The following is a 9107-nucleotide window of genomic DNA, read 5'->3' on the forward strand; positions in this document are numbered from 1 at the left end:
CATGCTGTACTGTATCCCCAAGTAGATTAGATATTACCTAGAACTACATTTTTTATTGGCATTCATAGTTCAAAATCAAAATCAAAATCAAAATCAAAAATCATTTATTTCAAGTAGGCTAAGTTTACAAGCACTTTTGACGCGTCAGTTGACTATTTGTAAAGATTCTACCACCGGTTCGGAAGGCAGGTTCTGCTGAGAAGATACCGGCAAGAAACTCAACAGTTGCTCTTTTGAAAAAGTCATAGGTACAGTATTATAATTTACAATTGATAACAATTATTGTTTACATATCTTATAGTTTTACTTCCTGTGTGAAGGTGGAAGCTGATCCAACGGCCTCCAAGCATCTTTATCATTAAGGAACTCATCAATGTTGTAGTACCCTCGACTAAGTAAATGTTTTTAACACATCGCTTAAAGCTATGCATTGGCAGGTCCATCACAGTCTTGGGGATCTTATTATAGAAGAGTACACCCAAACCTAAAAAAGATTTTTTTACTCTTTGGAGACGATATGCAGAAATAACTAACTTATGCCCGTGTCTAGTTTTCAAAGAATTCCACGCGGACGAAGTCGCGGACGTACACGAGTAACATGCAAAGTAAAATTACAACCGTAGCTAATCTATAACTTCACAGGTATACTTTATTAATACTTCTGTATCTACTCTATAATCTCGTATTGTGAAGATCGAAGTTTGGAGTTCAGACCAGAAAGTTGGTAGGTTGGTAGTAGGTAGGTAGGCTCACCAATGCTCGGAGGATATTAGGTACACCCTTTTCTGGGCCCTTATATAAATATAAGTCTTGGTCATTAAGTTATTTTCATCATATTGATCGTAACATTCAGTATTGGAAAGCAGGGTGGGTTAAAGGATGAACTTTCGCTTAAAGTTCTCCCTCGCAATGGCGATTTTGATTAAGATGAATTTGTTATCTATTTAGATATATTTCCCGATTCATATAGGTATAGAATAGACGACCTTGTGGAAACAATTATTGTTGTTTCAATATAAACTTATTGCTTAAGAACTTGTTTATTGGCATGCGCCGTGTATTTTGATCGTGTACTAGATTATTTTTTATGTTTTAGTTATAATTGTCGTGTTGGAGTCGTGAGAATACATCTTTGTTCTAAATCATGGCGTACCGACTGTGTTAGAGCAACTTAATTACAGGAGCGTAGCTACTGCCGTATTTGACGTATTAATGACTAGCTGACGCCACGCGGTTTCACACGCGTGGTTCCCGTTCCCGTATGAATATGGAGATATATAGCCTATAGCCTTCCTTGGGCTATCCAACACTGAAAGAATTTTTCAAATCGGACCAGTAGTTCCTGAGATTAACGCGTTCATTCAATCAAACAAACAAACAAACTCTTCAGCTTTATAATATTATTATAGATACGGAACCCCCTGTCTGCAGGGGCCCCTTGCGTGTGAAAGCAAAAATTAGAACAATATGGGTAATCCACAATCTCTTTTTATCTCTGATTAAGCGTGCGCCCAAAAGGCTTCGGCCGTGGCTAGTTACCGATACCAGTAAAGACATACCGCTACGCGATCCGTTACGTATCCGGTGTGAATTTTCATCCTACTCCTAACAAGTTAGCCTGCTTCCATCTTAGACTGCATCATCACTTCAGGCGAGATTATAGTCAAGGGCTAAGAAAAAGTTATTAAGGAAGTTAGTTCCATATTATGATAACCACCGCCACAGGCGACAGCTCATATTGTACATGCAGTAGATTAACGTTAATGATTGACATTGATACAATACAGCTTGACCTCATGTGATAAGGTCGTCGTCTTTTAAAAAAGATAGTGTTGGTCAGTCACGTTACTTATCTGACAGGTTTACGGTCAGTAAACCATGTCGATTAGAAAGCATTGCTATCAAGGACTGCGGGTTTGAATGCCGGCATTTCGGAGTTTTCCTCATTTCATGTGCTTTTACAAAATTAAAATTCCCGTGGGTGTCAAAAGTGTGATTTCCGTGGGTCCTGATAATGAAAAATATTATTTGAACGATGTAACTCTTCGAACTATGTCCCATTTCCGATGGACGTCCCAAGGTGCTGGAATGGCGGTCCCACAACGGAACACGCAGTGTTGGTCGACCCACCACTATCTAGACTCAGGACATGCGCTGGATGCTGGCGGCTCGAGATCGTTTTGTTTGGAAGTTGCCTCATATCCATCTATGGACGTCCATCGGCTGATATTGATGATGATGATGTAACTCTTTAAGAAGTAATTGTTCTATGAAGATCTAGAGAAGACACGAGTTTAATACTTTTACTTACTTCACAAAACCGCGCTGGCGTGATGGCAATAATGTTAAACTTACCAATTTATCATGTAAGCTCGAAATAAACGATTATAATGAATAGATTACTCAGGTGATTTTTTTCAAGTATTTTCTGAAATGAAGTTGAAGTAGATTAAAGTATTTAATACCAACATTGAAGTTTAATTGTTTATATATCTAAGTATCAAGGGTATACAATGTCTGCAAACTTGCAACATTTAATTATTGTTTGTCACAAGTTAGGTATACGGAGTATGTATACAACAATTCATGTCCTGTATCTATTTAATATCCGGAACTCACGATAGAGTTAATAAAAACTCAGAGTTACCTATACTTATCTGTAGATGTTAATTTATAGGCACTATTTTCACAAGGGTCTTTATTGTCACGACTCCTTGTTATGTCTCAAATATAATATAATGTACTAGTATACTTATTGATTTGCTAACTTAAGATATTTGTAGAAATTATTGAGAAATTGTTTACATACTTAAATCAAGTCTCAATATCATCACGGTAAAGGGACTGAACTTACGTCGAGAGGTCGTGGGTTGGATCCCTATTGTCGTTCCCACTGCTAACTAGCCACGGCCAATGCCACCAGACCAGACCTGAGTCAATTTAGAAAATATAAAATCTTAAACTGACCCGAGTTAATCGAACCCAGGAGCTCTGTTGAAAACCACAGCACTATCAACTGCGTGAGAGAGGTCGTCAAGGACAAAATAAAACAAACCGAGAAGCTTTGCGACTTGATGGCAGATGGAAGTACCTAGGTACTTCCCCGTGCGAGCTCGTCCACATAAGGTAGGTAGGTACTACAAATTATTTAATAATATTATTACCTGACGATTAGAAAAAGCTTGTAAACTAAGCCTAATTTAAATAAATGAACTTTGATTTCGACTTTGTTGCTGCGACACTCGCTCGTGTAAATAACGCCTTAAAAAGTAGTTACTTTATGCGTTCCATTGAAATACATTGCCGAGGTCGATCGTTCATACCATAAAAATCGCCGAAGCGGATTGCTTGCATTAGTTTATGGTATCTGGATAAAATAAACATTTAAAGGGGAATGCCCATACCAGGCCCAGACCTCCCCTAACCACCCGGCAACTTACTTATACATAATTAAAAAAATCTTAATAATTGTATTTCAATAATTAAATCATTATTTTATCAAAAAAAGTTTGCTACAACTTTTTAGGACATTATCAATTCATCTTTAATTTGTCAATAGTGGACAAACTAAAGATGACACGCTAAGATCGTTGCCTATACACATACAGCCTGAGTATTACGATATTTTTTGAAGACTTATGATTGGTTTGTTCGTTCGTTTTCTTGTTGTTGTCAGAAAAAAATATAGTTACCAATGTTGCCGCTTTAGTACATCGACAAACATTTTGCCCTAACAGAGTGATAACAAAAATTTATTTTTCTTCAAGAAATATACTTTTATTAAGCCAGTTATACATCATATTATCATCTCCATATACTTTTATCAGAAATGAGGAGAGCCGCAGAAGAACCAAAGTCACCGTAAACGCAGTTTTGGCCGACCTCCCACCAGGAAGACTGACGACATCAAGCGAGTCGCAGGGATTCGCTGGATGCAGGTGGCTCAGTATCGTGATGTTTGGAAGTCCTTACAAAAGGCCTATGTCCTGCAGTGGACGTCTATCGGCTGATATGATGATGATGATACTTTTATACGGGGGTATATCTGGGTTCCTTGGACCGACGTTCTATGGACCGGTGGGCATCCCCCTTTGATCTAATTGACCAAAGGTGTTGGCAGCTGTCGGTGAATATGTCAAATTAATAACGTTAATAATGAAGCATAATTATGTTTAATAGGTACTGGCGGACGCCTGCGACTTTCATTCATAAATCCCACGGAAGCATGGAATTTCCGGAATATAAATTAGCCTTTAAAATGTTGCTCAACTTTCTCTATATTGCAGTAAAAGTCCCATTAATATCGGTTCAGCCGTTCCAAAGATTAGCCCAGATGAACAGACAGACAAAAATATTAAAAATGCTTCTTTCTATTTTGGTATTGATTATAGTGTTGCACACAGCGATCAAATCTCTATGAAACTCATAATTGACGACGTAATGCAAGTATCTAAATTACCAGTAGTTTACAATAACTGAACAGTAACTACTTTATAATTGAGTGTATTACGCAAACACCAATTTAACTTGCACCTAATGCAGTTACACCAAAAGGGTACGCAGTCAATGAAACTGGCATCACTTCACGTTCGCCGCTCTTACGTCATCCTACGTGACAATAAGCAATACACAGTGATGACAGTGAGGTGTTATTACCTTTGACCCAAAGGTCGCTAATGGGTCCTAAGATAGTGGCCTCTAAATTGTGTTAACAATTTTAAGGACTGTACAAACACTTCTTAAATCTGAAATAAAGAACAATATATTTTTTTGTGATAGACCTCTTATGGAGAAAAAATCAACCATAGTACTTATACCCAAATTCGCCTGTTATTAAAAGTTTCATGAAACTTGAAAATGGTGAAACTTAGAAATGAAGAATGATGAAACTAGCTAGTTTAGCAAGCTAGCCCTAAAAAAGCTTTTTAATTCCTTACAAAGCTTTTTTTTAGGGTCCCGAACGTACGTAGTACAAAAACAGAACCCTTATTCATATTGTTCCCACCAAAAACTCCGCTTTCAGAATAAAATATTATTACGGCTTTCTAAGAGATCAACTTAATAATCGCAATGTAGTTATAATTGTCATCATCATCATCATCATTGTCAGCCGATGGACGTCCACTGCTGGACATAGGCCTCTTGCATGGACTTCCAAACAAAACGGTCTCGAGCCGCCAGCATCCAGCGGCTCCCTGCAACCCGCTTGATGTCTTCGGTCCACCTAGTGGGGGGTCGACCAACACTGCGCTTTCCGGTGCGGGGTCGCCATTCCCTTCAGTTATAATTGTATAACATTAATATTATACGTTTTTTGGAAATTCATAATTATCTTATCTTATCTTAGACACAGTAGATATAATAAGTCTTAGATGTAAAGAAACGTTAGAATTAAACACAAATAATTTTCTTTTTCAACTCGTGATTTTTTATGACAAAACCGTAAAATAAATTTAATTACTTGTCATCATTCATTCTACAAATAAATTTGTATTCCAGAAAAATTTAACCTGTATCATGTTCTCGGGCACCTGTCTTGTTGAAACATTCATTAATGGATGTCGCGGAATCTAGCGCTCTAGAGTCATTAAAACTCACTGGCATTTTAGCTGTAATAAATTACTATTTCTTAGTTTTCCTCAAAATGTGGGGCAAAATGTAAAAGGTACTAATTGCTTTATACTCAAAGGAATTAAGTCAAATGGGTTAGATGTTTAAAAATTGAAAAATGATTTACAATGTAAATGTCGTAAAAAATGCCTTAAGTCGTAGCCTTGAATTAATATATTGTAGCTTTATGATAAATATATCTAGGATATATTCATTTTTACCTAGACAAGTTAACAATAAGAACACAACTAAGAATATGTGTTTGTATTACAAACCTAATCGAAGGTATGATAATTACTACAGTAGCCTTAAAGGTCACAAGCAGGCACAAGTATTTCGAGGTTAAAATTATTTTTCTAGATTTTTCAATATTCATAACAATGAGAATAATGGTAAAATGCCTTGAAATAAATGTCAATTGCAATTCAGAGACAGTCTTGCACCTACATACTCGTAGATACATAGTGAAAAACTAAATAGAATATTTACTCACCTACAGAATATGTGCGAACATTAAATTATTGTACATTCTATGCTATTCCTAGTAGATATGACTAAATCTGCCGATCAGCATTGGGCTTGCGTGGCGGACTAAGGCACATTCTGAAATGAAACTCGTGCTCAACAGTGAGCCGAATGTGGGTTGTTAATGGTGAAGATGATGATGAATATCCTATTTCCTAAAATAATTAAGTAATGAAAGCTCGGAGTCACTCGGCGGGCGATGGAACGAGCTATGCTCGGGGTATCTCTGCGTGATCGAATCAGAAATGAGGAGATCCGCAGAAGAACTAAAGTCACCGACACAGCTCGAGTCGCGAAGCTGAAGTGGAAATGGGCGAGGCACATCATCCACATATGGATGCAGACCTCTACGACGTCAGTTCTGGTAAAGAAGGAGGAACTAGATCGAAAAGTTCCTGAGCGCACTCTCCGAAATAAATCCTGTACAACACCGACAAACTGGCAACTTTTCGGCGATACTCCAACGATTGCAATTTTGCACTAGTTAACGTCTCGTTACTGATGAACCTTCTAGCTCGGCGATCCACCGAGTCCAGAGCAAGGACCTGGTATTTGGCTGATCCATTCCATAAATGGGAGCAGTACTCCATGTACGAACGAACCTGATCTTGGTGTACTTAAAACTATTTAAGTACTGGTAGACATTTTCCGTGACTTTTTCGTATGGAGTTTCCTGATAACGTTTTCTCTACTCATCGCTAATGAAACTCAATACAACAAAGTTATTTTTAATAGAGGGTTTGAACCACTTGCCTTTTGATGTTGAGTCTGGCCCTTTTACATTACTTATCTGTATAGAGGACTGTTGTAAAAATCGCTGCCGGTTTTTTTGTCTGTAAATGCGGTATATAGTACAGTACCTAGGACTACGTTTACCGGGTCACCTAGTACTGCGTTAGAATATGTCATTAAGATACGGTGAAATAATTTTCCTTCTGCAAAGGCGGGACTTCCAGAATATCTATTTCACATGAAATTCCATATGCCTGTGAAACCTATTACTCATGGCATTATGTGTACGTAGATATATATTATTAGAATATTATTATAAAGCACTAACAAGACAAAGAGATATGTCTCTATCTCTATGGATATGATCTATGCCTTCGGTTCGGAGGGCGTATGTTCGAATCCAGTGCGGGGTATGCACCTCCAACTTTTCAGTTGTGTGCATTTTAAGAAATTAAATATCACGTGTCTCAAACGGTGAAGGAATAACATTGTGAGGAAACCTGCATAGGTGTGTGAAGTCTTCCAATCCGCATTTGGCCAGCTTGGTGAACTAAGGCCTAACCACTTTCATTCTGAGAGGAGATTCGTGCTCAACAGTTAATCGAATATGGGTTGTTAATGATAATATTAATTATTATTATAAGTCAGTAACGAGACAAAAGTCATCATCATCATCATCATATCAGCCGATGGACGTCCACTGCAGGACATAGGCCTTTTGTAGGGACTTCCAAACATCACGATACTGAGCCGCCTGCATCCAGCGAATCCCTGCGACTCGCTTGATGTCGTCAGTCCACCTGGTGGGGGGTCGGCCAACACTGCGCTTACTAGTGCGGGGTCGCCATTCCAGCACTTTGGGACCCCAACGTCCATCGGCTCTTCGAACTATGTGCCCCGCCCATTGCCACTTCAGCTTCGCAACTCGTTGAGCTATGTCGGTGACTTTGGTTCTTCTGCGGATCTCCTCATTTCTGATTCGATCACGCAGAGATACTCCTAACATAGCTCGTTCCATCGCCCTCTGTGTGACTCTAAGCCTTCTTATGAGGCCCATAGTTAGCGACCAAGTCTCGGAACCATAGGTCATCACTGGCAACACGCACTGTTCGAAGACTTTTGTCTTCAGGCACTGAGGAATTTCGGACGAAAAGATGTCGCGAAGCTTCCCGAATGCAGCCCAGCCGAGTTGGATTCGACGGTTCACCTCTTTCTCGAAATTGGACCTACCTAACTGGATCATATGTCCTAGGTATATGTATTCGTCTACAATTTCGAGTGCAGCGTTCTCAACTATAACTGGGTGGAGCGATACATGAGCATTACACATTATTTTTGTTTTGTCCATGTTCATTTTCAGGCCCACCTGTTGAGAAACGCTGCTGAGGTCATTGAGCATGGTACTAAGGTCATCCAGAGTCTGTGCCATGATGACTACATCATCCGCGAACCGCAGTTGAGTGATGTACTCGCCATTGATGTTGATGCCAAGTCCGCTCCAGTCCAGAAGCTTAAAGACGTCTTCCAGTGCGGCGGTAAATAGCTTCGGAGAGATCACATCTCCCTGACGCACTCCTCGCTGCAACTGGATTGGCCTCGTAGTCTGATCCTGAATACGGACTGACATAGTGGCGTTTTCGTACAAGCACTTCAACGCTTGGATATACCTGTAATCAATTCGGCATCTCTGCAATGACCTTAGCACAGCCCAGGTTTCCACCGAATCGAAGGCTTACAAAAGGAAAAGTCAAAGGAAAAGTCGAAGGAGACAAAAGTGAAATACCTTAATTACTAGCACTTAAGTTATAATTATTGCCGCATTGGTCCAATGGTTGGCCTATCTGGTTTCGAAAATGATGCCTTGGGTTCAAGCCCTCTGTCAGGCTATGAAATATTAAGTTTTCCTTCATCCAAGAAATTACCTACAGGTTGCAGCTCGTAACAGTGTTACTCCTGTACCACGGAGAGCACGTTACTTTGTCGTTTCCGGTCATACAGAAGTCCACTGTAAATCTTTTCTCCTTATGTTCTCTAATGTATATTCCAATAGACTGTGTAGTGCGAGGCTAAAGAAAATAACCGATTCAATAAAATAAAATCAGGTAAAATTTTAGTCAAGGTTCAACCTAACAAGAATAAAATAAAAAAAATTATAGAACGAGAGCCTCGTTCTATAATTTTTTTTATTTTATTCTTGACATGTTGACCCTTGACTTAAATTTGACGATTGCGACTGACAC

The sequence above is a fragment of the Bicyclus anynana genome, chromosome 1 (assembly GCF_947172395.1).
Source record: "Bicyclus anynana chromosome 1, ilBicAnyn1.1, whole genome shotgun sequence".
NCBI classification, from domain to species: domain Eukaryota; kingdom Metazoa; phylum Arthropoda; class Insecta; order Lepidoptera; family Nymphalidae; genus Bicyclus; species Bicyclus anynana.